Source organism: Triticum aestivum, chromosome 7A, assembly GCF_018294505.1.
Source record: "Triticum aestivum cultivar Chinese Spring chromosome 7A, IWGSC CS RefSeq v2.1, whole genome shotgun sequence".
Classification (NCBI taxonomy): domain Eukaryota; kingdom Viridiplantae; phylum Streptophyta; class Magnoliopsida; order Poales; family Poaceae; genus Triticum; species Triticum aestivum.
The window spans coordinates 326,011,166-326,028,193 of record NC_057812.1 but is presented as its reverse complement, the minus strand read 5'-3'; positions in this window follow the sequence as shown (position 1 = coordinate 326,028,193).

Sequence of the window (17,028 nt, the reverse complement as noted above, 5' to 3'; positions counted from 1 at the left end):
CAAGCTATGTGGGGGTTTCGTCATCCTCTCCACCGGTTTGTATCAGACAAGGGAAACCCTCGTAGCCTACTTTCACACTCTCCACGGAGACCCTTAAGGCGTTATCAGGCATCTTCCGGTAGTGGAATAATCGATCCTTGGGCTTCAGTATAGTACCCTTCCCCACATCCACCAACCCTCCCTTCATGTGGTAAAGGAGGGTGCACGGAGTGGAGTCATCCTACAAAGACATGTACGTGCAGCATTAGAGATCCAAAAAGAATGGCAACTGAAAATTAATTAATTAGTTGAGTTGATGAGAGTGTGACATGTATTTACTATGAGGGTATCTAGCTCAGCCAATGTCAATGGCCTGACATTCAAGCCAGAGACGGAGCTAGGGCTGTTGTGAGAGCTGGGTGCAGGAGCAGGTGCTGGAGTAGGTGCGGGTGCGGTTGCCATACTAGGCACGCGTATGGGTGCGGTGTTCATTGAGTTGCTCTCGGTGAAGCTGGGCATGGGAAAATCAGTTGGTGGCGCGTTTGGATTTTGTTGCACCCAGGTGACCACTGTTGGAATCAAGCTTGTAAAGGCAGCCACCATATCATGTCTACAAGCAGATAGCGCTTCCCGGATTGCCTCAGCTTTAGTCTCAGCTTTTGTGTTCTCCATCGCTCGCGCCACCTTCTCGTCGATAGTAACTTGACTGAACTTCTTTCTCTGTCTTTTTAGCCTCGGGGTCCTCGTTTTAATAGTACTTCCACGTGGCGCCGTCCCCGACACCGTGCACATGTCTATATTGTGGCCGCTGGCCCGGCGGGTGTCCCATCATTATGTTCATGGCCCGGTTGAAAGGAGTGTCCCACTTGTACTTCGCCGATAACTGAGTCGACGAGTCACTTTCGGCCGCAAGCTTGTGTTGCTCTCTCTGCAAAATGGACCGTGAATCATCTATGAGTGCGACTAGAATATAGTAGACTTCATTGATCAGAAGCTAATATGTAAGGTGGTAAAAGGATAATTACCAGTAATCTCATGAATTTCCTAGTCGGCCCGTCGGTGATAAAATTCTTTTTTTGGGGTCCCACGAGAATCGGGCCCTGATGAAGTCGTGCTCCTGCTGGTCGGTGAATTCAGCCAATGGGTCTGGGATCCCCTGACGGACACATTCTGCATCCTCCTTAGCCCACAAGGGCCTCTTTCCCATGTAACCAAGACTTCCAACGCAGTGGTTCCCCATGTTCTTTGCCTGCAGCTGCTTGCCTCTCTCCAACCTGGCCTTGGCAGCTTCTTCATTGCAAGTCTCCTTGAAGTTTTCAAAGTCCTCTATTGTATTTTTTGGATTGTCTGCAACAATCTCGGCGTAGGTTTCATGGTCTACTTCAATCGCCTTTTTCACCCTAGTTTTCCATGTGCTCAATGCATCGCTGAACTTCCCTAGGGCTTTGTTGTTGATTTTTTTCATGGCATCATCATCCCATGGGTCGACATCGTCATTCCGACCGGGGAACGGGAATTTTGCGTGCAACCTAGTTAGGAGCAGCTTATTCAAATGTTCATTCTTCCGTATTTTCGTGGTGTTGATGTTAGCGGCATCCCGTAGGATGCAGGCTAGCTGGTTGCTGCAACACGCTGCCACTTCCCGCGGCTCTATTGGCTCGAACTCGCCAGGGTGCACCGCCGTGACCACTAGTCTTCCAGTGCCAAGATCATTTCGGTGTCGTGTCCTCTTTTCCTTCTTTCCTTCACTGGCTTGGGAGGTCCCACCTTACGTGCTGTCGTTAGCGACATCATCAGTGTCAGTCTCAATGCTGGTGTCGTTGGTGGCATCAGTGTCGGGGCCGACGCCACCATCGTCGTCGTCCGTCATGACAAGGGGGTCCTGACACCCAGCTTGCTGTCTCTCCTGATCTGCCAGAAAGTCGAGGTAGGCATGTGCTCGACCTAATTGGGACTGAGAACCTCCGGCCTCATCGGTGTCGATCATGTTTCCTAGGGTTCAATGTCGTAGTCGTTTAATTATTGAGCTTTATATAATAAAGTGAATAATACCAAAAAAGTGACCTTTGTTTTGCCTGAATATCGTTTCACTCTCGTCGCGACAAATCTCGAGCACTCGATATATCCAACTTTCTAGCACAAGTCATGCCAAAATTCATGGAAAATTTCGGCATGAACTTTGCTAGAAAGTGCACATATAGAGCACCGCAAATTTGCCGGAATGGAAATGAATCAACATTTCCGGCAAAACATAGGTCACTCGCAATCAGTTTCCCTGCGAATGACAATAAGCACTATGTGCTGAAGTAGCATTTCACTAACAATAATGGAGATGCAGCCATCAAAGTGAAAGTTATATAAGTCCAGTGTAAACAAGTGTGAGCATGAGCATACTCATCTGCATGTCTAGTGATGTGTGTCAGCACATGCATGCTATTGCTCGTCATTCTCTATTTAGAAACAAGCTAATTTTTATTTTCAAAATGGACAAGAACATAATCTAATTTTCATTTTCAAAATGGGCAGCAACATAAGCTAATTTTCATTTTCAGTTATCATCATTTTCAAAATGGACATCAACTACAAATTAAAAATCCTTAATTTCATACTGATTTACTTTTTGTTTTGCCACATGAACTACAAATGTACATCAACTACAAATTTTAAAAACCTCAAATGGACAAAAACATAAACTAACAAAGGGATAAAGAGAGTTGGCTTACAATCTCCACTTCACACAAAACTTAAATAATTCATACAACATCCAAAATACACACATAGTCCGAGTATGGAAAACCAAATGAAAAGAAGATAACCCAACTGCTAGATCCCAGATCGTCCCAACTGGGCTCCACTACTGATCATCGGGAAACGAAACATAGTAATGACCAAGTTCCTCGTTGAACTCCCACTTGAGTTCGGTAGCATCACCAGCACTGGTATAATCGGCACCTACAACTGTTTTGGAAGTATCCGTGAGTCACGAGGACTTAGCACTCTCACACCCGTGAGATCAAGATTATTTAAGCTTATGGGTAGGATAAGGTAAAGAGGTGGAGATGCAGCAAGCGCTAAGCAAATATGGTGGCTAACATACGCAAATAAGAGTAAGGTGAGAAGCTACGCAACGGTCGAAAAAATATAAGTGATCAAGAAGTGATCCTGAAACTACTTACGTTCAAACATAACCCAAGACCGTGTTCACTTCCTGGACTCCACAGAAAAGAGACCATCATGGCTACAACGCAGTTGATACTTTTTAATTAAGTCAAGTGTCAAGTTCTCTACAACCGGATATTACCAAATTCCCATCTGCCACATAACCGTGGGCACGGCTCTCGAAAGTTTATACCCTGCAGGGGTGTCCCAACTTAGCCCATCACAAGCTCTCACAATCAACGAAGAATATTCCTTATCCCGGGAAGACCTGATCAGTCTCGGAATCCTAGTTACAAGACATTTCGACAAGGGTAAAACAAGACCAGCAAGACCGCCCGAATGTGCCAACAAATCCCGATAGGAGCTGCAAATATCTCGTTCTCGGGGCACACCAGATGAACACTACGTATGGCAACCAACGACCCCGGGTGAAGGGGTGGCACCGCAAGTGGCTCTAGGTTGGACCAACACTCAGAGGAGCACTGGCCCGGGGGGGTTAAATAAAGATGACCCTCGGGTTTGTAACTCCCAAGGCAAAAGGCTTAGGTTATTAGGCAAATGTAAAACCAAGGTTGGGCCTTGCTGGAGGAGTTTTATTCAAAGCGAACTGTCAAGGGGGTCCCATAACCCCAACCACATTAGGAACACAAAATCAAGGAACATAACACCAGTATGACGGAAACTAGGGCGGCAAGAGTGGAAAAAACACCAGGCATAAGGCCGAGCCTTCCACCCTTTACCAACTATACAGATGCATTAATTAAAATAAGAGATATTGTGAGATCCCAACATAAACATGTTCCAACATGGAGCAATCTTCAACCACACCTGCAACTAGCAATGCTATAAGAGGGGCTGAGCAAAAGCGGTAACATAGCCAAACAATGGTTTTCTAGGAAGGTGGGTTAGAGACTTGACATGGCAATATGGGAGGCATGATAAACAAGTGGTAGGTAGCATGACATAACTATAGAGCGAACAATTAGCAAGGAAATATGGAAGTGATATCGAGGGTAATGGTCATCTTGCCTAAAATCCCGCAAGGAAGAAGAACGAGTCCATGAAGAAGACAAATGGACATAGACAAACGAATCCTCACAAACGCAATGTTGCCAGAACTATCAAGAAGAAGCAACACTGGAAAGGAACAAACAACATGGTAAACCAAAAAGCATAATCATGGCATGATGCACAATCAAGTATGATGCATGTCTGGTTTAATGAAACATGGCATGGCAAAGTGCACAAACAAAACTACAAGTTAAGTGGAGCTCAATATGCAACGAGTTGCATATTGACAAAACACCACATTCGATTATTTAGTTCTCTCCCATTTATGTACCCAACAATATTAAATGTTATTAAACATGGCAAGGTGTGAAGCATAAAGAAACTATCTATTTAGGCAAGTTGAAATGAGGCCGGAAATAACAAACAACAATCCCGAAAGATCCCCATGAGCATATAGCAATTTAATGCAAACAACAATTTTAATCATTTTAAATGTTTTTATCATGATGCGAATGACATAAACAAGTTGATGCAATTTTTATGAAAATGCTGACATGAAGGATGATATAGAGCATTTGCTGCCATGGCGGAAGGAAAAGGGTGTCACGGCAATGAATCCGAAAATGATTCCATGGCAACATATCGGTTCCGGTAGCTCACAGAGATACCGGTGCAAAAGGTAGTGGGCATGAGCGAGTCATGCAAGGATGGTGGGGTGATCTTGGCAACTGGGTGTCCCACCTGTCGAAGACGGTGCCGAACGAGGGATCAACTAACGTTCACGGGTGGATACAACATCCAAACATGCATCTCATACAACACACAAGCATTCGGTCCATGGGTCATCATCTTGGCAGTATTCCTTCGAAGCATGCTTTTTCAGAGAGGATCGGTGATGACCCACAAGTATAGGGGATCTATCGTAGTCCTTTCGATAAGTAAGAGTGTCGAACCCAATGAGGAGCAGAAGGAAATGATAAGCGGTTTTCAGCAAGGTATTCTCTGCAAGCACTGAAATAATAGGTAACAGATAGTTTTGTGATAGGATAATTTGGAACGAGTAACAAGTAACAAAAGTAAATAAAGTGCAGCAAGGTGGCCCAATCCTTTTAGTAGCAAAGGATAAGCCTGGAAAAACTCTTATATAATGTAAAGCGCTCCCGAGGACACATGGGAATATCGTCAAGCTAGTTTTCATCACGTTCATATGATTCACGTTTGGTACTTTGATAATTTGGTATGTGGGTGGACCGGTGCTTGGGTGCTGCCCTTACATGGACAAGCATCCCACTTATGATTAACCTCTATTGCAAGCATCCGCAAGTACAACAAAAGTATTAAGGTAAACCTAACCATAGCATGAAACATATGGATCCAAATCAGCCCCTTACGAAGCAACACATAAACTAGGGTTTAAGCTTCTGTCACTCTAGCAACCCATCATCTACTTATTACTTCCCAATGCCTTCCTCTAGGCCCAAATAAACATGAAGTGTCATGTAGTCGACGTTCACATAACACCACTAGAGGAGAGACAACATACATCTCATCAAAATATCGAACAAATCCCAAATTCACATGACTACTAATAGCAAGACTTCTCACATGTCCTCGGGAGCAAATGTAACTACTCACAAAGCATATTCATGTTCATAATCAGAGGGATATTAATATGCATATAGGGTCTGAACATATGATCTTCCACCAAATAAACCAACTAGCATCAACTACAAGGAGTAATTAACACTAGTAGCAACCCACATGTGCCAATCCCAGACATGGAGACAAGAACTGGATACAAGAGATGAACTACGGTTTTGCGAGGAGATGGTGCTGGTGAAGATGTTGATGGATATTGCCCTCTCCCGATGAGAGGAGCGTTGGTGATGACGATGGCGATGATTTCCCCCTCCCGGAGGGAAGTTTCCCCGGCAGAACAGCTCCGCGAGAGCCCTAGATTGGTTCCGCCAAGGTTCCACCTCGTAGCGGCGGAGTCTCGTCCGGAAAGATGGCTTATGATTTTTTCCTCTTTGAAAGACTCCATATAGCAGAAGATGGCCATCGGAGGGCCACCAGGGGGCCCATGAGGTAGGGGGGCGCGCCCGGGGGGTAGGGCGCGCCCACCACCCTCGTGGGCTGGGTGTGGCCCCCTGGTGAACTTCTTGCGCTCAATATTTTTTATATATTCTGAAAACGTCTTCCGTGAAGTTTCAGGACTTTCGGAGATGTGCAGAATAGGTCTCTAATATTTGCTCCTTTTCCAGCACAGAATCCCAGCTGCCGGCATTCTCCCACTTTATGTAAACCTTGTAAAATAAGAGAGAATATGCATAAGTATTGTGACATAATGTGTAATAATAGCCCATAATGCAATAAATATCGATATAAAAGCATGATGCAAAATGGACGTATCAACTCCCCCAAGCTTAGACCTTGCTTGTCCTCAAGCGGAAGCCGAAATCGAAAAATATGTCCACATATTTAGAGATAGAGGTGTCGATAAAAACAAAATACGGACTTGAGGGCATCATGATCATTCTTAGAACAACAACTTATATTATTCTTGTCATATGATCTCTTATGCTAGAGTAATAATTCAATCACAATTTCAAGTATGAATCATAAACTTCATTGAAAACTAACAAACTATAATCTTAGTCATTGGAGCAATTGCAATTTATCATAATATAGGGAAGAGTCAATATAAGAGCTTTTCAGCAAGTCCACATACTCAACTATCATTTAGTCTTTCACAATTGCTAACACTCACACAATACTTATGGGTATGGAGTTTTAATCGGACACAGAGAAAGATAGCGGCTTATAGTTTTGCCTCCCAACGTTTTACCTCAAGGGTAATGTCAACAATAATAGTTCATGAAAAGTCACATCCAATTATCCATATATACCAGGATCCTTCCAACATGTTGTGCTTTCCAAAAGATAAAATGTAAAAAGGAAGGGTGAAGATCACCATGACTCTTATGTAAGGTAGGAGATAAAGGTAACAGATAGGCCCTTCGCAGAGGGAAGCAGAGGTTGTCATGCGCTATTATGGTTGGATGCACAAAATCTTAGGTCGAAATAACGTCACTTTATATTGCCACTTGTGATATGGACCTTTATTATGCAGTCTGTCACTTTTATTCCTTCCATATCACACAATCGTATAAAGCTTATTTCCTCACACCAATCAATCATACATATTTAGACAGCTATTTTTATTGCTCGTACTGATGACAACTTACTTGAAGGATCTTACTCAATCCATAGGTAGATATGGTGGAATCTCATGGCAAACTGGTTTAAGGGTGTTTGGAAGCACAAGTAGTATCTCTACTTGGTGCAAAGAATTTGGCTAGCAAGAGGGCGAAAGGCAAGCTCAATCATGTTGGATGATCCATGACAATATAATTTATCTCAGATGTAAGAAAACATAACCCATTATGTTGTCTTCCTTGTCCAACGTCAACTCTTTAGCATGTCACATTCTAATGAGTGCTCACAATCATAAAAGATGTCCAAGATAGTATATTTATATGTGAAGACCTCTCTTTCTTTATTACGTCCTATTAATTGCAACGATGACCAAAACTATGTTTGTCAACTCTCAACAACTTTTATTCATCGTACTCTTTCTATGTGAGCTCATTACTCTCCATAAGATCCATATGATCTCTTTGTTTCTTTTTATTTCTTTCTCTTTTCTTTTATTCACTCAAAATCATGGAAAAATAATCAAGCACTTGACTCAACACTAATCTCTATTATATATAGCTCACGGACTCGATTACATAGAAGGATCATAAAGCAAAACTCACAACTAGATCATACTAAAAGTTTTTATTCTACTAGATCAAGATATTATGAAAAGGATCGAACTAAGAAAAACGGTGAAGATAGAAGTGATGGTGATACGCTACCGGGGCACTCCCCCAAGCTTGGCAGTTGCCAAGGGGAGTGCCCATACCCATGTGATTATGTTTCCTTTTTTGGGGATGGTGATGTGATATTCTTGGTGATGATGCCCCTCAGGATACGATTCTCCTCCTCGAGCTTATTGACTTGTTGCTTGAGGTCCATTATTTCCTTTCGACGTTTTCCTGTAACAGCCAAAGCTCCCTGCACCCAAGGGTGATGCATAGCTGCGGGAGAACCAGTGACACTCTTTTTCATATTCTCATAAGAAAGAAATCTAACATTGGAAGGGATAACCGAGTTTGGAATAGCCGAGCTCTGCAGTTCCCCCATGGTGAATCCAGCTCGGAAGCGAGAAGTGACTTCTTGATCCTCCTCCATGGCATCTATTCTCTTCAAATCAGCCTCCATCTCTTCCTTCGTTGCTGGCCCAAAGTGGTCAACATTGTTGTTTGTCATTGATCTCGGTGCCGGATGAGACACCCGGCTCTGCCCGACTGACTCTTGTGAAGACATCTTCCTCTAATCTGCAGAAGCAACAGCTCGAAACACAAACAGAGGATTTTTGCGTGATACAGGAGTCAAAACCTCCCGGAGATTATATAATGATTTTTTACCGAACAAAATATGTGTCGTGTACGAAAACAGAGTCCGAAGAGCACACGAGGTGCCCACGAGGTAGGGGGCGCGCCCAGGGGGTAGGGCGCGCCCTCCATCCCTGTGGAGCCCTCGTGTCCTTCCCGAACTACTTCTTATTTTTCTATTTTTTTAAATATTCCAAAACTGAAGAAAATTGCCATTAAAACTGTTTTGGAGTCGGTTTACTTATCGTACCACATACATATGCTTTTCGGAGTCTGAAACGTTCCGGAAAGTGTCCCTTATGTATTCCTCCGGGGTTACGGTTTCAATAACATTGGTTTCAACATTTATAGGATTACCTTAGATATAATGTTTAATTCTTTGATCATTCACCACCATCGGATTTGTGCCTTCAAAATTATTGATTTTTATGGAACCGGAACGATAGACCCCCTCGATAACGTAAGGACCTTCCCATTTAGAGAGAAGTTTTCCTAGAAAAAATCTTAAACGAGAGTTGTATAGCAATACATAATCACCTACATTAAACTCACGCTTTTGTATCCTTTTGCCATGCCATCTTTTACCTTTTTCTTTAAATAATTTGGCATTTTCATAGGCTTGGGTTCTCCATTCATCAAGTGAGCTAATAGCAAATAACCTCTTCTCACCGGCAAGTTTGAAATCATAATTGAGCTCTTTAATAGCCCAATAAGCCTTATGTTCTAGTTCGAGAGGTAAGTGACATGCTTTTCCATAAACCATTTTATACGGAGACATACCCATAGGATTTTTATATGCAGTTCTATAGGCCCATAATGCATCATCAAGTTTCTTGGACTAATCCTTTCTAGATCTATTAACAGTATTTTGCAAAATTAATTTGAGTTCTCTATTACTCAATTCTACTTGACCACTAGCTGTGGGTGATAAGGAGATGCAATTCTATGGTTAACATCATATTTAGCAAGCATTTTACGGAAAGCACCATGAATAAAATGTGAACAACCATCAGTCATTAAATATCTAGGGACTCCAAACCTTGGAAAAATAACTTCTTTAAGCATCTTAATAGAGGTGTTATGATCAGCAACACTAGTTGGAATAGCTTCTACCCACTTAGTAACGTAATCAACAGCAACTAAAATATGTGTATAACCATTAGAGGCAGGAAAAGGTCCCATATAATCAAAGCCCCAAACATCAAATGGTTCAATAGCAAGTGAATAATTCATAGGGATTTCTTGATGTCTACAAATATTACCAATTCTGACATTCATCACAAGATAAGACAAACTTACGGGCATCCTTGAAGAGAGTTGGCCAATAAAAACCGGATTGCAATACCTTGTGTGTTGTTCTATCTCCACAGTGGTGTCCTCCATAAGCCTCGGAGTGACACTTGCGTAGGATCTGTTCCTGTTCATGCTCAGGTACACAACGTCTAATAACACCATCTACCCCTTGTTTATAAAGATGTGGGTCATCCCAAAAGTAATGTCTCAAATCATAGAAGAACTTTTTCTTTTGCTGGTATGTGAAACTAGGTGGTATAAATTTAGCAACAATGTAATTAGCATAATCAGCATACCATGGAGCAGTATGAGAAGCATTTATGACATTTAATTGTTCATCAGGAAAGCTACCATCAATAGGTAGTGGGTCATCAAGAACATTTTCTAACCTAGAAAAGTTGTCTGCAATGGGGTTCTCAGCTCCCTTTCTATCATTAATATGCAAATAAAATTCTTGTAGCAAGAGAACCCATCTAATAAGTCTAGGTTTAGCATCTTTCTTTTCCATAAGATATTTAATAGCAGCATGATCCGTGTGAATAGTTACTTTAGAATCAACAATATAAGGTCTGAACTTACCACAAGCAAATACAACTGCTAAGAATTCTTTTTCAGTAGTAGCATAATTTCTCCGAGAATTGTCTAGAGTTTTACTAGCATATTGAATAACATTTAATTTCTTATCAAGTCTTTGCCCTAGAACATCACCTACGGCATAATCACTAGCATCACACATAATTTCAAAAGGTAAATTCCAATCAGGTGGTTGAACAATAGGTGCAGAGATTAATGCTTTCTTAAGTATTTCAAATGCTTCTACGCAATCATCATCAAAAACAAATGGTATATCTTTTGTAATAAATTAGTCAGGGGCTGATAAATTTTTGAGAAGTCCTTAACGAACCTCCCATAAAAACCGGCATGACCAAGGAAACTTCTTATACCTTTGATGTCCTTGGGACATGGCATCTTTTCAATAGCATCAACCTTGGCTTTATCAACCTCAATACCTCTTTCACAAACTTTATACCCCAAGACGATACCTTCATTAACCATAAAGTGGCACTTTTCCCAATTCAAGACAAGATTAGTTTCTTCACATCTCTGCAAAACTCGATCAAGGTTGCTTAAGCAATCATCAAAAGAGGATCCATAGACGGAAAAATCGTCCATGAAAACCTCACAAATCTTTTTACAAAAGTAAGAGAATATACCCATCATGCATCTTTGAAAGGTAGCAGGTGCATTACATAAACCAAAAGGCATACGTCTATAAGCAAAAGTACCAAAAGGGCAAGTAAAAGTAGTCTTTGATAGATCATTGGCTGACACAGGTACTTGAGAGAAACCAGAATAACCATCTCGAAAGCAAAAATGAGTATGTTTGGATAATATTTCTAGCATTTGATCGATAAAAGGTAAGGGGTAATGATATTTTTTAGTAGCTTTACTTAATTTGCGGAAATCAATTACCATCCTATAACCTGTAATGATTCTTTGTGGGATCAACTCATCTTTATCATTAGGAACGACAGTAATACCTCCCTTCTTAGGGACACAATGGACAGGACTTACCCACTGACTATCAGCAACGGGATAAATTATACCTGCCTCAAGAAGCTTTAGTATTTCCTTTGTTACCACTTCATTCATCTTAGGATTCAGCCGTCGTTGATGATCACGAACTGGTTTGGCATCTTCCTCCAGATTTATTTTGTGTTGACACAGAGTGGGACTAATGCCCTTAAGATCATCAAGAGTATATCCAATAGCAGCACGGTGCTTCTTCAGTGTTTTCAATAATCTCTCTTCTTCATGCTCTGAAAGGTTAGCACTAATAATAACAGGATATATATTTTTCTCATCAAGATAAGCATATTTAAGAGTATCAGGTAACGGTTTAAGCTCAAACACGGGATCACCCTTGGGTGGAGGAGGACCCCCTAGGATTTAAATAGGCAAATTGTGTTTCAGGATGGGTTCCTCTTTAAAGAATACTTCACCTATTTCCCTTCTTTCATTCATAAACATATCATTTTCATGGTCTAGCTAATATTTTTCTAAAGGATCACTAGGAGGTACGGCAATAGAAGAAAGACCAATAATTTCATCTTTACTAGGCAATTCCTCTTCACGGTATTGTCTACGAAATTTAGAGAAATTAAATTCATGAGACATATCACCTACACCAATAGTAACAACATCCTTTTTGCAATCTATCTTAGCATTAACAGTGTTCAAGAAGGGTCTACCAAATATAATGGGACAAAAGTTATTGTGTGGGGAACCAAGAACAAGAAAATCAGCAGGATATTTAGTTTTCCCACACAAGACTTCAACATCTCTTACAATTCCCAGGGGTGAAATAGTATCTCTATTGGCAAGTTTAATTGTGACATCAATATCTTCTTACTCAGCGGGTGCAATGTCATGCATAATTTCTCTGTATAAGTCAATAGGTATTGCACTAGCACTGGCACCCATATCACATAAGCCATGATAACAATGATCTCCTATTTAACAGAAATAACAAGCATGCCTACCAAAGATCTAGGTTTGTCTTTAGCACAAGGTTTAGCAATTCTAGCAGTCTCATCACGGAAATGAATAACATGCCCATCAATATTATTAGACAAGAGATCTTTAACAATAGCAATATTAGATTCAACTTTAATTTGCTCAGGAGGTGTATAGGTTCTAATATTGCTTTTACGAACCACAGTTGAAGCTTTAGCATGATCTTTTATCCTAATAGGAAAAGGTGGTTTCTCAACATAAGCAGTAGGAACAATAGGATCATAATAGGTGATAGTCTTTTCTTCAACTTTAATAGGTGCAGCTACTTTTACTTCTATGGGAGGATGATATTTAAACCAATTCTCCCTAGGGAGATCAACATGAGTAGCAAAAGATTCACAGAAATAAGCTACTATCACAGAGTAAAGTCCATATTTAGTGCTAAATTTACGGAAAACATCGGTATCCATAAAAGATTTAACACAAACAAACTTAGGTGTCATACCTGACTCCTTACCTTTGTCGAGGTTCCCATCTTCAGAGTTGCGTTTAATTTTTTTCCAATAAATCCATTTTGAATTCAATAGTCTTCTCATAAAAGAGTGAGCACAAGAAGTATCGAGCATGGTGTGATTGTTATCAGAAAGCCGAGCATATAAATTTTGAATAATCATTTCTCTTGAGAGATCATGATTGGGGCATGAATATAACATTGATTTAAGCCTCCCCCAAGCTTGAGCAATGCTTTCTCCTTCACGAGGCCAAAAATTATATATATAATTGCGATCACGATGAACAAGATGCATAGGATAAAACTTCTGATGAAATTCCAATTTCTATCGTTTGTAGTTCCATGACCCTGTATCATCACATAGCCTATACCATGTCAATGCATCTTCCTTCAAAGATAAAGGGAATACCTTCTCTTAATAACATCTCCGGGTACACCTGCAACCTTAAATAATCCACAAACTTCATCCACGTATATTAAGTGCTCATCAGGATGAATTGTTCCGTCTCCTGCAAAAGGATTAGCTGCCAGTTTTTTTATCATACCCGAAGGAATTTCAAAGAAGACATTTTCATTTTCAGTTGGTTCAGTAGGTTGAGGAGCAACTCTTTGCTCTACTTTTCGGGGTGAACATAACCCGACAGGCCCCTCAAAGGATTTCTTTCCATAGTAATAAGTGACAGTAAATTTCAGCACACTATATAAAATTTTCCTTACCAAATTCCACGTACCAAAGGCGCTTCACTCCCCGACAACGATGCCAGAAAAGAGTCTTGATGACCCACAAGTATAGGGGATCTATCGTCGTACTTCCGATAAGTAGGAGTGTCGAACCCAACGAGGAGCAGAAGGAAATGATAAGCGGTTTTCAGCAAGGTATTCTCTGCAAGCACTGAAATAATAGGTAACAGATAGTTTTGTGATAGGATAATTTGTAACGAGTAACAAGTAACAAAAGGAAATAAAGTGCAGCAAGGTGGCCCAATCCTTTTTGTAGCAAAGGACAAGCCTGGACAAACTCTTATATGATGTAAAGCGCTCCCGAGGACACATGGGAATATCGTGAAGCTAGTTTTCATCATGTTCATATGATTCGCGTTCGGTATCGTTACTTGGACAAGCATCCCACTTATGATTAACCTCTGTTGCAAGCATCCGCAACTACAACAAAAGTATTAAGGTAAACCTAACCATAGCAGGAAACATATGGATCCAAATCAGCCCCTTACGAAGCAACACATAAAGTAGGGTTTAAGCTTCTGTCACTCTAGCAACCCATCATCTACTTATTACTTCCCAATGCCTTCCTCTAGGCCCAAATAATTGTGAAGTGTCATGTAGTCGACGTTCACATAACACCACTAGAGGAGAGACAACATACATCTCATCAAAATATCGAACGAATAGCAAATTCACATGACTACTAATAGCAAGACTTCTCCCATGTCCTCAGGAGCAAACATAACTACTCACAAAGCATATTCATGTTCATAATCAGAGGGGTATTAGTATGCATATAGGATCTGAACATATGACATTCCACCAAATAAACCAACTAGCATCAACTGCAAGGAGTAATTAACACTACTAGCCACCCACAGGTACCAATCCCGGACTTGGAGACAAGAATTGGATACAAGAGATGAACTAGGGTTTTCAGAGGAGATGGTGCTGGTGAAGTTGTTGCTGGAGATTGCCCTCTCTCGATGAGAGGAGCATTGGTGATGATGATGGCGATGATTTCCCCCTCCCGGAGGGAAGTTTCCCCGGCACAACAGCTCCGCCGGAGCCCTAGATTGGTTCCGCCAAGGTTCCGCCTCGTGGCGGCGGAGTCTCGTCCGGAAAGATGGCTTATGATTTTTTTTCCTCGTCGAAAGACTCCATATAGTATAAGATGGCCATCGGAGGGCCACCAGGGGGCCCACGAGTTAGGGGCGTGCCCCCCACCTCGTGGGCACAGTGTGGCCACCCTGGTGAACTTCTTCCATGAAGTTTCAGGACTTTTGGAGCTGTGCAGAATAGGTCTCTAATATTTGTTGCTTTTCCAGCCCAGAATCCCAGCTGCCGGCATTCTCCCTCTTTATGTAAACCTTGTAAAATAAGAGAGAATAGGAATAAGTATTGTGACATAATTTGTAATAATAGCCCATAATGCAATAAATATCGATATAAAAGCATGATGCAAAGTGGACGTATCAATCGGGTTCGATGCGGTGTAGGGGAAGTAGACGTTCTCGGTACGGTCGTAGTGGAAGTAGTGGTACACGGCAACGATAGAGGAAGTACTGGTTCACGTTTCACAGTCGTACACACTCCGCAGATGTTTGGGTTCGTAGATAGGAACTTGACGTCCACAGGGTCTTCGAGGGTCGACAGGAGTTGTACACGGCAACCGTAGTTGAACTTGTAGGTCCGACAATGTCGTGGTACTTGGGGTCTTTGGACTCGTCGGTCTCGTCAACTCGAAGGGGTACTTGCGTTTTGCAGTTCCATATCCATGGTCGTCACGTAGTCGTACACGGGCCGTAGGGGAACATGATGCATCCGAGTTTTTCGAGTTGGTAGTCGTACTTGGCGTTCTGAGTCCGGGTCTTGCCGGTGGTGTCCTTAGTGCTTGCGGTTCCGATCTGGGGGTGCATGCATCCACGGTAACACTGCATGGTGCATAGAGGCGACGACTTGGGCGGTTCTGGCCAAGGTCTCGGGCAGCTTGTGTAGGAGCTCGATGGGGTGGCCGAGCTCGGCTCGTACATCGCATAGGGGACGCTCAGGAGGAAAGCAAGCCGCGGGCGTGACAGGGATGAGGTGGGTCTGGGAAACGGGCGTGATGGCACTCGGAACCAGGTGGACGCGAGGAGGTCCGGGTGACGGCAGCAACAGAGTTGGCCGGAGAGGATGGCTCGGGCAGCAGGACGATGCGAGGTCGTGAGGGAGGCGAGCGACGGAGCAAGGTGGTGGTGATGGTGTATGCGGGCCTTGCTGGAGGAGTTTTATTCAAAGCGAACTATCAAGGGGGTCCCATAACCCCAACCACGTTAGGAACACAAAATCAAGGAACATAACACCGGTATGACGGAAACTAGGGCGGCAAGAGTGGAACAAAACACCAGGCATAAGGCCGAGCCTTCCACCCTTTACCAGGTATATAGATGCATTAATTAAAATAAGAGATATTGTGATATCCCAACATAAACATGTTCCAACATGGAGCAATCTTCAACCACACCTGCAACTAGCAATGCTATAAGAGGGGCTAAGCAAAAGCGGTAACATAGCCAAACAACGGTTTTCTAGGAAGGTGGGTTAGAGACTTGACATGGAAATATGGGAGGCATGATAAACAAGTGGTAGGTAGCATGACATAACTATAGAGCAAACAACTAGCAAGGAAATATGGAAGTGATATCGAGGGTAATGGTCATCTTGCCTAAAATCCCGCAAGGAAGAAGAACGAGTCCGTGAAGAAGACAAATGGACATAGACGAACGAATCCTCACAAACGCAATGTTGCCAGAACTATCAAGAAGAAGCAACACTGGAAAGAAACAAACAACATGGTAAACCAAAAAGCATAATCATGGCATGATGCACAATCAAGTATGATGCATGTCCGGTTTAATGAAACATGGCATGGCAAAGTGCACAAACAAAACTACAAGTTAAGTGGAGCTCAATATGCAATGAGTTGCATATTGACAAAACACCACATTCGATTAGTTCTCTCCCATTTATGTACCCAACAATATTAAATGTTATTAAACATGGCAAGGTGTGAAGCATAAAGAAACTATCTATTTAGGCAAGTTGAAATGAGGCCGGAAATAACAAACAACAATCCCGAAAGATCCCCATGAGCATATAGCAATTTAATGCAAACAACAATTTTAATCATTTTAAATGTTGTTATCATGATGCGGATGACATAAACAAGTTGATGCATTTTTTATGAAAATGCTGACATGAAGGATGATATAGAGCATTTGTTGCCATGGCGGAAGGAAAAGGGTGTCACGGCAATGAATCCGAAAATGATGCCATGGCAACATATCGGTTCCG